General features: G+C 38.9%; 1 protein-coding gene across 11 annotated transcripts in view; it reads right to left on the bottom strand.

Moving 5' to 3' along the window:
• ZMIZ1 (zinc finger MIZ-type containing 1) overlaps nucleotides 1–20,732 on the bottom strand; it is a 1,075,801-nt gene that overhangs the window by 601,100 nt on the left and 453,969 nt on the right. The gene's annotated exons all lie outside the window — the stretch shown is intronic.

Consider the following 20,732-nt stretch of genomic DNA (forward strand, 5'->3'; position numbering starts at 1 on the left):
TACAAATGTATTTTGATATTCTCAGTTTTGTTCTCTGTTTCCATATTTTTCCTCCATTCTATTTGCCTTTTTGACTGTTGCTACACAATGAACTGAAGATTTCAAGGTACTATAATTTCCACAAGGACTCCAAGGTCCTTTTTGTGGGTGGTGACTGCTAACATAGAACCCAGCATTGTGTATTTATAGCTGGGATTTTTTCCTACATGCACTACTCTGAACTTGTGCACATTAAATTGCATCTGCCATTTGGATGCCCAGTCTTATAGTCTCACAAGGTCTTTCTGCAGTTCTGCACAATCTGTTGCAATTTTAACTTGAAACAATTTTTTTGTCGTCTCTGGTCATCTCATTCACCATTCCTTTCTTCAGATCATTCACAGATATGCTAAATAGCACAGGTCCCAGTACAGATACCCAGGGCACTCCACTAATGAACCTTCTCCATTTGAAAAACTGACCATTTAGTCCTGCTCTCTGTTTTCTGTCTTTTATCCAGATACCAATTCACAATAGGAAACAGCCTCTGATCCCATGAACTCCCAATCTCCTGAGGAGTCTATCATGAAGGACTATGTCAAATGCCTTCTGAAAATCCAATTACACTAAAATCAACCTCACCTTTATCCGCATGTTTATTTATAGCTTCAAACAAATCTAGTAATGTTGCAAAGGAAGACTTCCCTTTACAAAAACCATGTTGACTCTCCCCCATTAAACCGTGTCTACCTATGTGGTCAGTAGTTTTGTTTTAAACCATCAGGCTCCCCAGTCTATAGTTTCCCAGATTACCCTTGGAGCCTTTTTAAAAACGGACATCACATCAGTCACCCTCCAATCTTTAGATATCATAGTTGTTTTAAATGATAGGTTGCAAATCACCAGAAACAGATCTAAAATTTCATGTTTGAGTTCCCTAAGAACTGTGGGGTGAACTGAATATCATCTGGTGCCGGTAATTTCCTTTAGTCTGTCAATCTGATTTATTACTTCCTCCAGTTTCACAGTGATTTTGTTTAGTCACTCAATCATAAGCATAATAGTAGAAAAACTGAATGAGTTACCTGCCTATTTCCTTGTCCTCCATAAGCACTCCTTTTACCTCTCAGGCATCTAAGCCCAACTGATGCCCTCACAGGGTTTTTGCTTTAAATGTACTTGAAAAAAAAACCTGTTATAACTTGTTTTACCTCTATGGTAAGCTTTTTTTCAAATTTTCTCTTAGCATGTTTAATTACTTTCTTACATCTAACTTGCAAATGCTTCCCTATTTTCCTCACTTGGGTTTGCTTTCCATTTTCTGACAGATGCCTTTTTGGCCTTAATTGCCTCTCTCATCTCATTATTAACCAAGTATTTTATTGGGTACATTTCACATCTGGACATGCAAGAGAGTTTCCATGCCAGCAGATGTTTGGTTTTCTTTCTACTTTTTATAATGCATGGAATATATTTTGCTGTGCCTCAAGGATGGTAATTTTGAATATCCATGCCTCCTGCACCTTTTTATCTGGTCAATTATTCCTTTTAGTTTTTTCTAACAAATTTCCCCATGTTTTCATAGTCTCCCTTTTTATAGTTAAATGCTATTGCAGTTTTCCTTAGTATTCATCCTCCAGTGATTATGTCAAATTTAACTACATTATGATCACTGTTGTCAAGTGGATCAGCCACCTTTAGTTCTTGTACCAAAATCCTGTGTTCCACTAAGAACTAGATCTAATGTGGTTCTCCTTCTGGTTGGTTCTTTGAACAACTGCTGCGTGAAACATTCATTGATGGCATCTAGAAACTGTATCTCTCTTGCATGTCCTAATGTGAAATGAACCCAATAAAATACTTGGTTAATTGAATTCTCCCATTATTGTTGTATTGCCCATTTTACCAGCCAGTCTTTATCTCAGTTAGCATTTTATAATCTGTTTCCTCATCGTCACCAGGCAAGCAGTAGTATATCCCCACTATTATACTCTTCCCTTCTACCCTTGGAATTTCTATCTATAAGTATTCTAGTTTGTTTCATGCAAAACTTGTATCCTGCTGGACTCTATGCTATCCTTCATACAAAGTGCCACCCGTCCACCAATTTCATCTGCCCTGTCATGTTGTTATAATTTGTAACCTGGTATCATAATATCCCATTGATTATCCTCCTTACACAAGGTTTCTGAGATGTCTATTATGTCTATATCTTCCTTTAGCACCATACATTCCAACTCTCCAGTCTTATTTTTCAGACTTCTAGTATTTGCATATAGATATTTTAAAGTAGACTTATTTATATTTCTAATTTTATATGTACCCACAATCTTATCATCAGCAAGACAGGCTCTGTATTTAAATACAACTGGATTTTTTTATCTTTTACAACTATCTTTCGGATGAAACATTCTAATTTATTTGGTTTGCCAGTATCCTTTGAAGATACCGCCCTCTGAACCATTCGCTGCTGAACAACTGTCCACTTTCCCCCATGTTTTAGTTTAAAAGATGTTCTAGCTCGTTTTTAAAATTTAGCATCAGCAGACTGGTTCCGTTCTGGTTAAGATGGAGCCCATCCCATCGGAATAGGCTTCCCCTTCCCCAGAATGTTCTCCACTTCCCTGTACCATCATCATATTCATGCATTGAGACTCTGGAGCTCAGCTGGTCTCTGGATTCCTGTGCATGGAACGTGGATCATTTCAGAGAATGCCACCCTGGAGGTTTTCGATTTGAATTTCCTATCCAAGAACCTAGCTCATATTCTAAAATTTAAGATCCTAATACTGATCCACAAAATTTTAAGTAGTAATGCCCCAGCCTACTTCAGCTCCTTACTAAAAAATTACAGGCCCTTCTGCTCATTTCATTTAAGTGGTAAGAATCAGGGCATGGCTGTGGCTCATGTCATTTTCTTGTATGTGTAACTTTTTCTGAATGCTCTTTTTAATTTTTCTCTGCATAGAACTGTGGATATTGCAGAATATAAATGTTGATTGTTAATTAGAGCAAAACAACCTGAAATAGCTATATGAGATGGTTTTTTTTTAAATTCATTTTATATATGGTATGAATAAAATATACACTCTTATCTGATTTATAAATAAATAGATGAGAATGTGTATTTTGTTCATACCATGAATAACCTGCATTTTGTTTACAAACTTCTGATATAGCTATTTCAGGTTGTTTTGCTCCGATTGTTATCCATCAACATGATTTTGTTATTTAAAAAATGAAGACATCTCTCTCTCTCTCTGGCATCTCTCACATCTGAGGTGCTAGATATGGGCTTCATTTCATTCCAACTCTAGAGCGATGCTTAGAAAGTAACAAAACAAACATGTGTATAATGCATTGTGGAAGTAATGCCTGCAAAGATTTGAGAGAGCATTTTACCTTCATTAAACAGAACAACTGAAAAATGCTCTTCCTTAATGCAGCTGAAAGTCCAGGTACACACATTTAGCTGCATTGAGAGGAGGCATTCCTACAGGTGAATTTAGCTTGGGAGGACAAGAATGCATGTGGATTACTTTTTCAAATCTATGCTTTTTTTTTTTTTAAATACCCACAGAAGAAGCAGGTGTAAATGTCAAAGTACCTGCACAAGTTTCAAAGCAAAAGTATGAGCATAATTTCACTTTGAAAACTGGTGCAAAGTCCGTAGGGTTAAAAGTACCCACAGACTTTTTTCCTAATGCAGTTTGAAGATAGTTTCCTTTACGTATAATCACATTTAAATACTGAGCAGAAACCTGAATGGCTTTACCTGTACTTTACTCAAGGTCAACAATCTGTCTGATTCATCAGTCAGCTCTAAACTATGCATATATATAATAGAAGTGATAGGACATTTTATTAACACTATGGCTTGTAGTCAAAGTAGCAAGAAAGGAGTGCCATAGTCAGACATCAAGTGAATACAATTGTACATTACCATGATTTTCAATAGTACCTAGCACATTCATAAAAAAAAAGAAAAGAAAGCAAAGTGGCTGACCTGTAAAAGGCATTCTTTAATGGCAGCAGTTCACCAGACACAAGTGGGCCGCGTGATCGCATTCAGCACTGAATGAACATCTGTTTCAGAGCTTTCTGAGAAGACCTAAAGGCTTTTGCCACACACTTGCTAAAGTTCCAGTGCTGCTGTGGTCCCAATACACCCTCAACTCTGATAATGGTGCATCTGCCTAAGGGTTAGAGCAGCAGGCTGAGAACAAGGAAAGCCAGGGTTCACTTCCCACTTCTCCTACTGATGACACTCCTTGCGACCCTGAGTAAGTCACTTCACCATCTGTTGCCTCAGGTACAAATTTAGGGCCAGATTCATTAAGGTGTTTCTCCCATTTTGTGTCTATGGGGAAAAAAAAACCCTTAGTGAATCAGGTACTTAGACTGTAAGCCCTTTTTAGCAGGGATCTATCAATTCTATCTACATTAATAGATGTGGAGGATGGGCCTAGTGATTAGAGCAGCAGGCTACGAATCAGGGAAGCCAGGGTTCAAAGGCCAGTGCTGATCCTTGTGACCTTGGGCAAGCCACTTCACCCTCCGTTGTCTCAAGTGCAAATGTACGGCCTAATTTTAAGTCCTCGGCGCGCGCAAACACCGGGAGATACGTGCATGGTTGGGCTGCGCGCACACCGTGCGCATTTTCCAAGCAGCCCAGCCACCTGCGTATCTACCAAGCCGGGTTCATAAAAGGGGCGGGCTGGGGGTGGGCCAGGACAGTGCCATTAGGCGCTGTCCCAGTGAAGCGCGTGCCAGCAGCCAGCCGGCACATGCAACGTTCTGCTGCTTTGTTGAGCAGGTAAGTTTAAAAAAAAAAAAATAGGGTAGTTAGCTAAGTTTTAGGGGTTAGGGCAGACAGGAAAAAAGGGAGGAAGGGTAGCTAGGGAGTTAGGGAACTGGGGAAGGCCCGATCGCGTTGCCGCTCGCTTCAAACAAAATTCAGCTCCCCTTGCGAGCGCCAATATGAAATAGGGGTACATGTGCATATACTGGGAACCGCGCACATCTTTTACAGTTTTGCCTTTAGATTGTAAGCCCCCTGGAGATAGGGAAATACCTACAGTACCTGAATCTAATCTGCTGTGACATGCCAAAAGGTGAAATATAAATCAAATCAAATACATACATATATATTAAGGAGGGAGCCCCTAAAGTTCCGAAAGGCAGAATGTAAAATCAAATCAATCAATTAGTAACTTTCCATGAGCTCAGATTTGGAAAGGTGAGCAATTCAATCTGAAATCTAAACATTTCAGCTTCAAAAGGAAGAAAAGTCCTCCAAGAAGAAATAGGAAGGTTTGTATGACTGGTAAACTTCTGTCTTCACAGAACATCTGATACAGATAAGCAACTTTGCTTTCTTTGAAGATAAGCATTACACCAAAGTGACAAAAGTGGGTTTACCTAGTTAAGGGTTGCCTTCAGCACAAAAGAGGAAAAACAACAAGACCACCAAAGATCAGGCAAACAACATTTTTGCTAGATAAGCCACACCCCCCCCCCTTATTTTTAAACACATTTTGGGTTTTTATACCTTTTTAGAACATGGAAGACATCCTAAATATAATGGGTCCTAGGTGAGATGGAGCTGAGCTCTATCCCTCAAACAGACAGGCAGTCCAAACCAATTATTCTGGTGAGAGGCCATGTCTAAGCAATAGTGCAATGTGGACATATGGACTGACTTCAATCACAGCCTTGCAAGTCTCCTCAGTGGAGGGGGAAGACTTGAGATGGGCAACTGATGTCAAATTAACATCATGGGACTTGAAATGCCCTTCTAAGATGAAGTCTGGCTGTTTACAATAAAAAGAAATGCCAGCTGCTAATCGCTTTGGAATAGTACATTTTACTAACATCCCAGGTCTTTTTAGATAAAAAAAAATAGCTGAGTGGACTTTTGATGAGTTATAGTCTGCTCAAGGAGAAAGCAACAGTTCCACTAAAGTCAAAAGACTGAAGGGCTCATTCATGTTTCTAGAGATGTGGTCTAAGAGAAAAATGATGGAAGGATGATTGACTGATTAAGGCGGATATCAAATGCCACCTTAGGCAAAAATCTGGGATTGTGCAAAGTATCATCATGTTGTCATGAAATATGGTATAAGGTGTATGAATCACTAGGGCCTAGAGTTCACAGAGTCTGGAGGCCAAAGTGACTACCACCAAAATACTTACAGTCCTAAGTCAGTTACTTGAGCCCACAAGAGATATGAGGCTCAAATGGCACTTTCATCAGCTGGGTAAGAAGCATCTGATGACCCATAACATTGAGAGTAACATGAGGGAGGCTATTATTAAAGCAAACCCCACATAAATCTGATAAAGGACGTACAGAAACTGAGCCTCTTTCTCCATTCTGGTGATAAGCACCAACTGCACTAAAATGAACCCTAATAAATTTGGTTTAATGGACCAACTCTTAAAGAAGTAGAAGATATTCAAGCAGCTTTGCGTGAGGAAGAAGAGAAAGAATTTAAGGTCTTACCTTCACACCAGTCTATAAATCTCCTTCATTTAAAATCATATCATCTTCTAGTGGACAACTTCCTAGAAGCAAGGACCTCACACACTTTTTCCTGCAGACCATAACTCCCATTCAACTTTTAGGTTGTGTGCAGAGACTGGGTGTTTTGGAGGAGTAATGATCTTGTGTTATTAGGGTTGGGCAAGATTCCAACTTGACTTATTCAGAGATAAGTCCCCTAGAAACAGAAAGCAGTTGTCTTGACTAAAAGGGAGCTATGAATTTCATAGTTCTCTATCCTGAGTTTTACCAACGTTTTGGCTATCAGAGATAAGGGAGGAAGAAGAAAGAAGGCACCTGTCGTTAGCCTGCTTTCAGATCTCCTCTGGAGCAAATACATCACACTTTCAAGTTCAGGACAATTTTAAATGGATCTATCTTGGATGTACCACACTTGAGGAATATCCTGCTTGCCATATCCCAGTCCAGAGACCACTCGAGAAGGTTTAAATGATGATTTAGTGCATAGGTTTGCAACCCAGTCCTCAGGATACACCTAGGCTGTCAGGATATCCAAATGAATATGCATGAGAAAGATCTGTATACAATGGAGACAATGCATGCAAATCTCTCTCATACATATTTATTGTAGATATTCTGAAAAACTGACTGGCTAGGTGAGGATTGGGTTGAGAACCCCTGACTTAGTGAGTGAGCCGAGTAGCAACTTTAATGGTTAGAACAGTAGACTGAGAAACAGAGAAGCAAGGGCTCAAATCCCACAGATGTTCCTCATGAGCTTGGGCAATTCACCTCACCCTCCATCAACTCAGGTATAAACAGAGCTCTATTTACTATGTATTTTCCTCATAAACACAAAATGTGACAAAACCTTTAGTAAATAATTATTTTAGATTGTAAACCCCCCTGGGAACATCCACAGTTCTTGAACATAACTTACTTTGAATTACCAATGATAAGGCATGAGCTAAATCCAAAAATAAAACTAAATAAAGACTGGATTTGTCACCCTAAATGTTTTCTTTTCCTACTAGGGATGTGGCTCTTATGGTACCTCATTCAATACTGCCCTGTTCTAAATCTTGACAGTCTACCAACACAAGATGATAAATCCTGTTCTTGGCTGCTTGCTGAGGTAGAATATGTCAAGATTGTATGTTTGGATGAGAACAAATTTGTTAGACTCATCTCTGAAAACATTTAGCATATTTAGAATTTCCCATAATTCTAACCATTTTTCTTCAGTTTACACCTATGTGAGACTCTGAGGGGGTAGACTGAGGAGAAATGTCAGGGGATATTTTTTCACTGAAAGATAGCTGTGTCTGGCAGGCTACAAAATGGGACCTAGGAGCTCAATGATAGCCATTAAATCAGACTATATAGAATCAACTGAGCAGCTGGTTCTGTCTGGCAGGCTGAAAGTTCTGAACTAACTAGAAATCCTAAGGGAAGCGCAAGTGCTCACATAGCCAGATCTCTGGTAGGTTATATAGGGGACCTAGGAGGCCAAATGTTTGGTCAATTTCCACACTAGTATTGTTGACTGTTTAGATTATTAGAGTCCTGTGGTTAGGCATGGGAAAGGTGGGTGCTAGTGGGAACTAAGTGGGAATCCTGTAAAATGTGCATTTGTTCTGTTCGTTTTTGGCTGTTTGTGCATGTACAGTTTTTATGCACATAAATATTTCATGTGCACAAGTACAATTTACGCTCATAAAATTCAAATTTTATGCATGTAAAATGGTAATTACCCGCATAAACTTCTCAAAATGAATAGAACAAATTAGTATTTTGAAACAAATATGAGAAATTTTTGTTTGAACAGAAAAAGGGCCAAAGGAAAATTTTTACCATGCATATCCTTTGGCTTTTGTATGCTCTTCTAGCCAAGACACTGGAGTATAATGACAGAATAGATTATCCTGATTAAGAAGGAATCTTAGAGGTGATCACATTCTGTGGCTGGCATTTGGTATGTATCTTTAACAGTGTGGACAGGGCAACTGAACAGTCTGGATGGGACAGATGAACTTTTACAGCTGTAATTTAAGTTACAACTATCTTCCTTATATGTTCTTCCCTCTTCAACTTCACCGATCATGGCACTACATCTCCCAAACAAAGATACCACAAAACCTCAGCCAAACTATTCCCCACTAACTGATTTCAGAAAAGTCATCCCAGAAGAAATAGAGAGGATCTTCCAACAAATCGGAGCCGACCACTCTCCATTTCAAATCTCACTAATTATCATACATCAGTGGCATAATGGCTCAGCAACCAAAATCTCAAATTGAACCCCTCTAAATCAGAATTTCTCTGGATTAGCAGCAAAGATCTTCCTTTACAGTCACCATGTTATATATATGTTATTACATCCAAAGAATCAGTACAAAGCTTTGGGGTTCTACTTGATCAAAACTTAAGTATGAAAACACACATCTCCAAAGCAATAAATCATTCACGCACCTGCGTCAGATCTACCAACTATGGAACTACTTAACAAAACAAAATCTGGCTACAGTAATCCACACACTAACCACCAACAGAATACACTGTTGTAATTCTTTATTCAGTGACATCTCCCTATATAATTTAAAATATAATTCTAGTTCCTACATAATATAACAGCAAGGATCCTAGTAAGAACAAAAGCATTTGACCACATAAAACCTATTCTATCTTGACTACACTGACTACCAATTGAAAGCAGGATGACATTCAAAACACTGCTTTGCCTTCAAGTGCATGAACAAACAGGACCCAGAATATCTTTCACAACTCCTTCTCCCTTATGCCCCAAAAAATAACTCAGATCTTATTTATTTAAAATGTATATACCGCAAATCAAAATTTCTAAGCGATGTACAATAAACATTCATAAAATCCATTAAAGATAAATTATCAATACTAAAACAAAACAAATATACCAATACATAAAATATCAGCAGTTCTGACAACTGGAAAAATTATCAACCAATATTCAACCTTCCCTTTCTCTCTAAAATTCTTGAAAAAGCAGTATTATCACAACTAGAATACTATCTAGATGACCATCACATTCTACATTAAAATCAATTCAGGTTCAGAAAAAAAAATCGCTCAACCGAGACTTTTCTCATATCATTAATGGACCTCATATTACGGGGATTCAACAGGGATGAATCTTATATCCTGGTACTAACTGACCTAACGGCAGCCTTTAACAATGTTGGCCATAACTCTACTATGCCACCAGCTTAGAAAATCGGAATTGACAGTTATGTCCCCGTAATATGAGGTCCATTAATGATATGAGAAAAGTCTCGGTTGAGCGATTTTTTTTTCTGAACCTGAATTGATTTTAATGTAGAATGTGATGGTCATCTAGATAGTATTCTAGTTGTGATAATACTGCTTTTTCAAGAATTTTAGAGAGAAAGGGAAGGTTGAATATTGGTTGATAATTTTTCCAGTTGTCAGAACTGCTGATATTTTATGTATTGGTATATTTGTTTTGTTTTAGTATTGATAATTTATCTTTAATGGATTTTATGAATGTTTATTGTACATCGCTTAGAAATTTTGATTTGCGGTATATACATTTTAAATAAATAAGATCCTTATCTCCAATTACACCATGATTAACCATCTCCATTATTGTTTACATGTTTGAATTAATAACCTGTCCTTTCTCTTCTTTCTCTGCCAATTTCCAATCTCCCTGTTATATGTAACTGCATTTTCCGCACCACTGTTTTTAGTTTATGTTTATGATGCACCCCTGTTCTATGTGAACCAGCATGATGGGACTGCGTTCCCGAATGCCGGTATATAAAAACCCAAAATAAATAAATAAATAAATAAATGTAATTAAGTGGTTCACTTCCTTCCTATCAAAAAGGACATTCCAAGTCAAACTGGGCAACCATATGTCTGACATCTTCCCAATCGATACAGGTATCCCCCAGGGTTCAATATTCTCAGCAACTCTATTCAACTCGCTTCCCCTATGTAACTTATTATCTGATCTAGGAATCAACTTCTACCTATACGCCGCTGACATTCAATTCTACATTCCATGAACCATATCTGTTGAAAATACAATACGGACTCTTGCAACACACAAAGTCTATACAACATGAACTATCTAAATTCAAACTAATTCTAAACTGAAAAAAACCTGAAATCATTCTGTTAAGAAGAAATCTACCTATAGCAATTCCGCAGACACTTTACCTGGGTAACTTCAATATTACACCCTCAACCAAGTACGTGACTTAGGAATGCAGATCGATGAGAACCTAATAACGGAAAAGCACATAAATAAATTAATGAAATCAGGCTATGCTAAACTGAGCTTACTACATAGACTGAAACCATTGCTGACTCATGTAGACTTCCGCATAGTCCTGCAAACCCTTATCTTATCATAATTAGACTACTGTAACTCACTTCTACTTGGAGTACCTAACTGGCTTCTAAAAAAACTACAACTATAACAAAATGCCACAGCTAGACTCTTAACAGGATCAAGAAAATTCAATCACATCTCACACTCACTGATAGCTTTTCATTGGCTACTTGCACAATCCTGAATCAATTACAAAAGTCTTAACATTAATAAAATCCTCCCTCCATTCTTACAACTCTGGACTGGTAGGTGTAACAGTACAGCCATACAAGTCACAGAAATGATTAAGATCTCAAAACAAAGGATTACTAGCTGTGCTATCATTACAGAATATGCATCTAACAAAAATAAGAGACTGTGTGTTCTCCACAGCAGGCCCAATACTATCGAATTCTCTACCTAAGACTCTACAACAGACTCCAGAAACAAAGAAATTCAAATGTGACCTAAAAACTTGGTTATTTCAGAATGCCTATAACCTAACTTAAAATTATCCGAACACCTACAAGGAAAAACTCAATAAGAACCTATTCATTGAACTAAATACCTCATCACTTACTAACCACAACCAATTAAATAAAACAAACATTTTATATACCACCAACTTTATACCCCCTCCAGTATTGAGTTAAAAGTGCTAGAACATCCCTACAGATCTATACTACTCCTGATTTCATTAGTCAACATATGTGTCAATCTTTAAAATGTACATTTTATGTTCACTATGCCATGTTGTAAACCATTGTGATCTTCATTTGGAACAACAGTATATAAAATGGCTAAATAAATAATAAAAATACCTTCTTTCTCAATAGAGTTTGCCCATCGATCCCAACAATCTCATAGTTCCATATTAGCCTTCAAATTGCTTTCTAAAACCAAGTTACTCAATTTTCAATTTAAAGTTAAAGTTATCCATTTCTTTGATTTTGCCTCTGTCAATTAATACAAAAACAAATTCAATACCAAATTAAGGGATATTAAACATATTAATCTCATCTGATTCAGTCATGTTATTCAGGAAAGATTTGTAAAAACTAAAAAGAACAAAACACCATTTTTCTGAATTTTAAAAATGGCATTTCTTTCTTGAGGCAGGGTGTTCCATAGTTCAGGACCCTGCTGGCACTAACTTTCAAAAAGGAGATAGAGCAGCTTTTAAACTAGAACAAGGGGGAAAGCCGACAGTCACTCAGCAGTGCATGGTTCGGAGAAATGTATCCTTGAAGGATACTAATGAAACAGGAGAGTTAGGGCATCCCAACAGAGAGGTTCCATTAAAAGCAAACATAGTCCATAAGCTTGCCACATTTGTTCCTATGTTAAACTGTGTTATGTTACACTTAACTATGTTACAATTTATTATGTTAATCATATGCTTTTGCTCTCTACTCTCCCACCCTGTAAATCCCCTGTTCATTGTAACTTTATCTTCCTAGTTAATCGGTTACCCCTTGTTTCAATGTAAACCGGTACGATAAGACACTAGTCTTGAGTATTGGTATATCAAAAGTATTTTAAACAAATAAATAAATATGCCTATATGTAAAAAACCACCAAAGCTAATGATTTCCGAATTATCCCAAACAACTGTAAAGCAGATTGTTAAAACAAACAAAAAACACACTTCGAAATGTCTGTATGCCAATGCCAGATGTCTAAGAAGTAAGATGGGAGAGTTAGAGTGTATAGCAGCAAATGTTGAGATTGACATAATTGGCATCACAGAGACTTGGTGGAAGGAGGATAACCAATGGGACAGTGCTTTATCAGGGTACAAATTATATAGCAATGATAGGGAGGATCAAATTGGTGGGGGTGTGGCACATTATGTCTGGGAGGCTATAGAGTCCAACAGGATAAAGATCATACAAAAGATTAAATGCTCAGTAGAATCTATATGGGTAGAAATCCCATGTGTGTTGGGTAAGAGTATAGTGATAGGAGTATACTACAGTCTACCTGGACAAAATGGTCAGACAGATGATGAAATGCTAAGAGAAATCAGGGAAGCAAACCAATTTGGCAGTGCAATAATAATGGGAGATTTCAATTACCCCAATATTGACTGGGTAAATGTACCATCAGGACTTGCTAGACACAAAGTTCCTGGATGTAATAAATGATTGCTTCATGGAGCAATTGGTTCAGGAACCAACAAGAGAGGGAGCTATTTTAGATTTAATTCTTAGTGGAACGCAGGATTTGGTAAGAGAGGTAACAGTGGAGGGACCACTTGGCAACAGTGATCATAACATGATCAAATTTAAACTAATAACTGGAAGGGGGACAATAAGTAAATCTGCAGCTCTAACACTAAACTTTCAAAAGGGAACCTTTGATAAAATGAGGAAAATAGTTAGAAAAAAACTGAAAGGTGCAGCTGCGAAGGTTAAAAGTGTTCAACAGGCTTGGACTCTGTTTAAAAATACAATCCTAGAGGCACAGTCCATATGTATTCAACGCTTTAAGAAAGGTGGAAGGAAGGCAAAACGGTTACTATCATGGTTAAAGGGGAGGTGAAAGAGGCTATTTTAGCCAAAAAAAAATCCTTCAAAAATTGGAAGAAGGATCCATCTGAAGAAAATAGGATAATACATAAGCATTGTCAAGGTAAGTGTAAAACATTGATAAGACAGGCGAAGAGAGAATTTGAAAAGAAGATGGTCATAAGGCAAAAACTCATAATAAAAACTTTTTAAAATATATCCGAAGCAAGATACCTGTGAGGGAGTGGGTTGGACCATTAGATGACCGAGGGGTGAAAGGGGCTCTTAGGGAAGATAAGGCCATTGCAGAAGACTAATGAGGATGTTGGGGAGATACCAGTTTCAGAGATGGTTTTCAGGGGCGATGAGTCTGACAAACTGAAAGAAATCACTGTGAACCTGGAAGATGTAGTAAGCAAATCACCTGAACCAGATGGTATGCATCCTAGGTTATTGAAGGAACTAAAAAATGAAATTTCTGATCTATCAGTTAAAATTTGTAACCTAACATTAAAATCATCCATTGTACCTGAAGACTGGAAGGTGGCCAATGTAACCCCAATATTTAAAAAAGGTTCCAGGGGTGATCCGGGTAACTATAGACCAGTGAGCCTGGCTTCAGTGCCAGGAAAAATAGTGGAAACTATTCTCAAGATTAAAATTGTAGAGCATATAGAAAGACATGGTTTAATGAAACACAGTCAACATGGATTTACCCAAGGGAAGTCTTGCCTAACAAATCTGCTTCATTTTTTTGAAGGGGTTAATAAACGTGGATAAAGGTGAACAGGTAGATGTAGTGTATTTGGATTTTCAGAAGGTGTTTGACAAAGTCCCTCATGAGAGGCTTCTATGAAAACTAAAAATTCATGGGATAGGAGGCGATGTCCTTTCGTGGATTACAAACTGGTTAAAAGACAAGAAACAGAGAGTAGGATTAAATGGTCAATTTTCTCAGTGGAAAAGGGTAAACAGTGGAGTGTCTCAGGGATCTGTACTTGGACCGATGCTTTTCAATATATATATATTTCACACATCTCCTCAAGTCCTGCTCTATGTTACTGCACCTCACTTAGTAAGTACTATGTATTTCGTTCTTTCTGCATCTGCTTTTATTTGGCCCGATCTAGCCCCAACTGCTCAATACTATCCATTGTCTAATACTATATTATGCTTAATTTAATTTAATGTAATGTTACCTAATGTTCTATATTCCTAATGTTTTATTCAAAGTGTATTCAATGTTTCATGTTCTATGTAATGCTTTCATGCGAGGTTATTGTTTCACTGTAAACCGGTTTGATTTGTATCCCATGCAAGAAGATCGGTATATAAAAATAAATAAATAAATAAATAAATGATCTGGAAAGAAATCGACGAGTGAGGTTATCAAATTTGCGGATGACACAAAATTATTCAGAGTAGTTAAATCACAAGCGGATTGTGATACATTACAGGAGGACCTTACAACATTAGAAGATTGGGCATCCAAATGGCAGATGAAATTTAACGTTGACAAGTGCAAGGTATTGCATATAGGGAAAAATAACCCTTGCTGTCGTTACACGATGTTAGGTTCCATATTAGGAGCTACCACCCAGGAAAAAGATCTAGGCATCATAGTGGATAATACTTTAAAATCATCGGCTAAGTGTGTTGCAGCAGTCAAAAAAGCAAACAGAATGTTAGGAATTATTAGGAAGGGAATGGTTAATAAAATGGAAAATGTCATAATGTCTCTATAACGCTCCATGGTGAGACTGCACCTGAAATACTGTGTACAATTCTGGTCGCTGCATCTCAAAAAAGATATAGTTGTGATGGAGAAGGTACAGAGAAGGGCAACCAAAATGATAAAGGGGATGGAACAGCTCCCCTATGAGGAAAGGCTGAAGAGATTAGGGCTGTTCAGCTTGGAGAAGAGACGGCTGAGGGGGGATATGATAGAGGTCTTTAAGATCATGAGAGGTCTTGAACTAGTAGATGTGACTCTGTTATTTACACTTTCAAATAATAGAAGGACTAGGGGGCATTCCATGAAGTTAGCAAGTAGCACATTTAAGAATAATCGGAGAAAATTCTTTTTCACTCAACGCACAATAAAGCTCTGAAATTTGTTGCCAGAGGATGTTAGTGCAATTAGTGTAGCTGGGTTCAAAAAAGGTGTGGATAAGTTCTTGGAGAAGAAGTCAATTAATGGCTATTGATCAAGTTTACTTAGGGAATAGCCACTGCTATTAATTGCATCAGCAGCATAGGATCTTCTTAGTGTTTGGGTAATTGCCAGGTTGTTGTGGCCTGGTTTGGCCTCTGTTGGAAACAGGATGCTGGGTTTGATGGACCCTTGGTCTGACCCAGCATGGAAATTTCTTTTGTTCTTATGATCATAAAAGAGTCTTTCACGTGATTCGCCCTACCTTACACCAGTATAAATATGCCATATTCAATAAATCTTTGATTCGAAGATTTCAAGGGCCTAGCTGGATGATAAAACATTAATGCAGAATTAAAACTAAAAGGTACTAAGCCATTCAAGCCCTTAAAATACCAACATTATAATTCTAAAGGTGATGCTCCATTTTATTGATTACCAGTGGTATTCCTTCAAAATTGGCATGATGTGCTGATGAATGGGATTCCCAGTCACAATTCTGGCTGCTGCATTTTCAACATATTGCAAGACTGAGGGAGACCAAGATACCAAGCATTACAATAATTCAATGAAGTTAATACAAGTGAATGCACCACCGTCGTTAGATCAGATTCACATAAAAATGGTCATAGTCTCCTCAACATGTGAAACTTAAAATAAGCTCCTTTTACCACCTTACTAATTTATGGTTTCAACAACAAAGATAAGTCCATAATGACCCCAAGATTCCATGCCTCAGTGACAACTGGAATCAATACTCCACTTACAATCAAGGATTTAGGGACATCAGGGTTTGGATATCTAGATAAATAGAGAACTTCTTAGTCATATTCAATAAAAACATGTTATTCCATCAACCACCCTTTCAAAGTAGCAAAATATTCAGTAATTCTCTCAAGAGAAGATGATTCCTTAATGGAGACAAAGAATTGAATGTCATTTGCAAAGAGAAGATAACCCACATGCAAACTGGAAAGAACATGACAAACTGGAGAGACATAAATATTAAATAACGAAGCCAAAAGGGCCGATCCCTGTGGAACCCCTTTGTTCAACTGAAAACAGATATTTTTCCCTGATAAAACTATTGACTGTGTTCAACCTTCTAAAAAGGAGGAGCATCATTTCAAAACAGTACTACCAATCCTAATGTCACCAAGGCGCTTTAAAAGAATTGAGTAATTGATTGTGTTGAATGCTGTGGTTAGAACCAACAGTACAAGAAAAAAAAAACCCTCCTAAAAATATCAAATAGCGAGAGTTACAAAGTCTCAGTAATATGATTAGCGTGAAAACCATACTGAAAATCATTCAAGACAGCATGAGTCCATAAAATCCTGCAACTGTCTCAACTTGACCTTTTCAAGTACTTTTGATAAAAAGGACAGGCTGAAAATAGGTCGATAGTTATTAACATCATTTATGTCTAATGAGGCCTTCTTCAGGGTAGGTTTAACTACTGCTGATTTTAAAGAAGCTGGCAGAAACCATTCCTGTAAGGAAAGATTAATCATTTTATTAAGATAGCTAGCCAAGTCAGCTCGAAAACACTTGAAAGATACATTTGAGCAGTTATTTAAAGGGCAAATATTGGGCTTTAAATTACTAATAAGCTCTTGAACATCAGACGTCCCTACCAAATCAAATGACTCCCAAAGTACTTCAGAGTCATTGTGATGAGTAACAGAAATAGGTGGAAACGCCACAAATCTTTGCAATTTGTTTTTTTTGTAAAAGCATTCAAGTTCCTGGGGACTTAAATCTGACTAGGTAATTTGATTTGAAGGATGTGATGTTAAAGACTTCACTATATAAAATAGTTCTCGTGGCTGACTTGGGGCCTCATTTTCCAATATCGCATGGTATCGCATGCGATACCAAAAAGGGGTGTTACCTTATGCTAATAAGCATATGAGTGAGAGAGAGCGAGAGAGCGAGCCTTGCTATAGTGCCTCCTCCCTAGACAGGTATTTGTATCCCTATGGGAGGCCCACCTAGTAACTCGAGGTGGGGATTAGGTATGAGTGTAGGGGGTTGGGGGCCACTTTCACATTCAACATGAGACGTACGAACAGAACAGTGGTCTCTTGTGAAGATTTGATGGCCTTCGGAGTGAGGAAACTCACCCCAAGATGAGATTTGGACAATGTTCTCTCCACCTAGCTTGTTGTTGCCCAGGTAGAGTGTCCATCAAGCTAGGTGGAGAGAACATTGTCCAAATCTCATCTTGGAGTGAGTTTCCTCACTCCGAAGGCCATCAAATCTTCACAAGAGACCACTGTTCTGTTCGTACGTCTCATGTTGAATGTGAAAGTGGCCCCCAACCCCCTACACTCATACCTAATCCCCACCTCGAGTTACTAGGTGGGCCTCCCATAGGGATACAAATACCTGTCTAGGGAGGAGGCATTATATTAAGTCTCTCTCTCTCAGGGATACAAATACCTGTCTAGGGAGGAGGCACTATAGCAAGGCTCTCTCTCTCTCAGGGATACAAATACCTGTCTAAGGAGGAGGCACTATAGCAAGGCGCTCTCTCTCTCTCCCCTAGCCTGCAGCATACTGAAACAGGCTGTCCGGAAACATCGTGAACCACGATAAACCTTTACCGGCCTCTAGCGCACAACATAACGCAAATGAAAGAGGTGTAGCTATTGGCCGCATTAGGAGCTGCGCTAACACTGCGGCTGTTTCGCGGCACATGATAACTCTTTCCTACTTTACATATGCTCCGCCCCAACTCCGCCCCTGAATACAAAATTAAAAATTTGCATTCGCAAATCGCGTTAACGGCTGTTAGCGCGATTTGCGGAATTATCACCTGCGGTAACTCCTTGGAAAATGACCCCCTTGGAGTAGATTGAATTTGGGCTGGAAAATATTGATATTTCTGGTGCGCAGATGTTTTGATAATCAACCAACTCCCCACCTCTTCCTATGATATTATATCCATCCCTAGACCCAAAAAAGAGGCGGTGGCCTTCTCCTGGCTGCCAAGGAACACTTAAATCTTAAACCCATCCACATAGTCGCCCAGCCTAAGCTTGAAATCGGACTCTTCAAGTCATCCAAACTACAAGTATGTCTAGTCTACTCCCCACCTGCCTTTCTAGAATCCAACCCTTTACCACTGATTGAGTTCATTGCTGATAATATCAACTCCGATATCCCTACCATCATCCTAGGAGACTTTAACCTCCATGTCGACTCCCTTCCGCTAACATCCTCATGTGACACCCTTCTAAACTCCCTCCTGGCATTAGGATTCAAACAACTCATTACATCCCCCAAACATAAAGCTGGACATACATTAGATCTGATTTTCACCAACTCCGGTCTCCAACAGTCAATACCCCCTTCCTGCTCACCTGTCCCCTGGTCTGACCACTTCCTTATTGAAACCCTCTTCTCCATTAACACTTCTTCCCCTAGCAACACTGACAAGAACTCCACCATAATCTCTCGAAAGTCCTGCAACACTGATGATCTCATCTCAGCATTAGCAATCTCCCTGCCCAACCTTGACTGTACCAACCCCGATGCAGCCCTTTCTTCATGGCAAAATCTCACACTGGAGATAGCCAACAAACTCTGCCCAGCTTCCACACGCATACTAAACTCTGACTCTAAACATTCAAACCCATGGTACACCTCAGAGTTAAAAACTATGAAAAATAAACTGAGACAAAAAGAGCGAATATGATGCAAGGACCCCACCCACCAGCATAACTCCAGCTACAAATCAGCCCTTCACTGCTACAGAATCACACTTAAACACAAAAAGGACTTCTATGCCTTAAAAATCCACCAATACATATATAACCCCAAAGCACTCTTCTCCTATGTCTCAAGCCTTACCAAATCTATCCCACACACGATTCCTGACTCTGAAGCACATGCTAAATGTGAAGAACTGGCACAATTCTTCAACAATAAAATAGCGAACCTCCTTTCCAGATTCACCAACCCCCTGCACCCCACACCATCAGGGACTGACCCTCCCACTGCCTCCCTAAGCACTCTGGAGCTTACCTCCACCAAAGAAGTTGAATCTATCCTAAAAAAAAGCTTAGACCTACCTCCCACCCCTCAGACACCATCCCCACCAAAGCACTCCTTTCCATTCCGACCTCCATTGCTAAATCTATATCTGACATCATCAATTGTTCCCTCTCCACAGGCATAGTCCCAGACACACTCAAACTAGCAGTGGTCAAACCCCTCCTTAAGAAACCGTCTCTGGACCCGAAGGACCCTGCTAATTTCCACCCCATCTCAAACCTCCCATTTATAGCCAAGACAATGGAAAGAGTTGTCAACTCACAACTGTCCAACTACCTTGAAGACCACAAGATCCTTCACACTGCACAATTTGGCTTCTGTAAACATTTTAACACGGAATCCCTCCTCCTCACTCTCTCCGACCACCTCCTCAGAGGCATGGACCAAGGGAACAGCTACATTCTTGCCCTCCTCGATATTTCGGCCGCATTTGATACCATATGCCATCACCACCTCCTCACCCGATTAAAAGATATTGGCATTTCAGGCTTAGCCCTTCTTTGGTTCTCTTCCTACCTCTCTAACAGAAAATTCTCTGTAAAAATAGGTAATGCCACATCTGCCCACTATCCTCTCTTACATGGGGTTCCTCAGGGTTCCTCCCTCTCCTCCACTCTTTTAAATATCTACCTCACCCCGCTCTGCCAACTCCTCTCAGATCTCAAACTAAAATTCTACCTATATGCCGATGATGTGCAAATCATCATACCAATCCACTCCTCTGTCACAGATGTCTTATCGCACTGGGACACCTACCTTAAATCTATCAACTCTCTCCTCACCAATCTCCACCTTGCACTTAACACCACAAAAACCGAACTACTTTTTATTTCCCACCATACCACCCCTAAACCACCCTTTGCTCTTGACCCAGCCTTCAAGCTCATCTCCTCGCAACCAGCTGTAAGAGACCTTGGAGTACTCCTGGACCAACAACTAAATCTCAAGAGATACGTCAGCTCCATCCTTAAAGAAGGATTCTTTAAACTTAATGTACTAAAAAAACTCAAGCCCTTACTACACTCCCATGACTTCCGGACAGTGATCCAAACCACACTAACATCTAAACTGGATTATTGCAACTCTCTACACTTGGGTCTCCCGTACTCCACAATAACAGACCATATAACCCCCATTCTCAAAGACCTC

Source organism: Rhinatrema bivittatum, chromosome 7, assembly GCF_901001135.1.
Source record: "Rhinatrema bivittatum chromosome 7, aRhiBiv1.1, whole genome shotgun sequence".
NCBI lineage: Eukaryota > Metazoa > Chordata > Amphibia > Gymnophiona > Rhinatrematidae > Rhinatrema > Rhinatrema bivittatum.